The sequence below is a fragment of the Diaphorina citri genome, unplaced genomic scaffold, assembly GCF_000475195.1.
Source record: "Diaphorina citri unplaced genomic scaffold, Diaci psyllid genome assembly version 1.1 scaffold56115, whole genome shotgun sequence".
NCBI classification, from domain to species: domain Eukaryota; kingdom Metazoa; phylum Arthropoda; class Insecta; order Hemiptera; family Psyllidae; genus Diaphorina; species Diaphorina citri.
In genome coordinates this window covers 9,995-10,272 of record NW_007433411.1, presented here as the reverse complement: position 1 = coordinate 10,272, position 278 = coordinate 9,995, and the positions used below count along the sequence as shown (strand labels likewise).

The window sequence follows — 278 nt, the reverse complement described above, 5'->3', positions numbered from 1 at the left end:
TTTTAAAAAAAAAAAAAAAAAAAAAAACGACGGAATTGTTTGCTTTTGTGAAATGGATTCACTTTTTCTCCCATTTCTTAGATTAGTACCTTGACCAAAGCTTCGACCTTCACTGAAGAATTTGAGCCTGGTTTTTTTCTGCAAGGGTCGATGGTTCTGTATAAATTTTTCATGACATTGTGTATTTAAATAAGCAGGAGGTTCCAGGCTCCGTTGTGGACAGTGGACGCACTGGTGCGAAGGTCGATGGTCTCGGCGGGGGTCGATGGGCCATGGGC

General features: G+C 41.7%; 1 long non-coding RNA gene across 1 annotated transcript in view; it reads left to right on the top strand.

The window, feature by feature from the left end:
- Window positions 1-7: 7 nt before the first annotated feature.
- LOC113473661 overlaps window positions 8-278 on the top strand; it is a 10,264-nt gene continuing 9,993 nt past the window's right edge. Inside the window, exon 1 of the long non-coding RNA XR_003395580.1 lies at window positions 8-242. This is a non-coding gene — a long non-coding RNA (uncharacterized LOC113473661). The remainder of the gene's footprint in view (window positions 243-278) is intronic.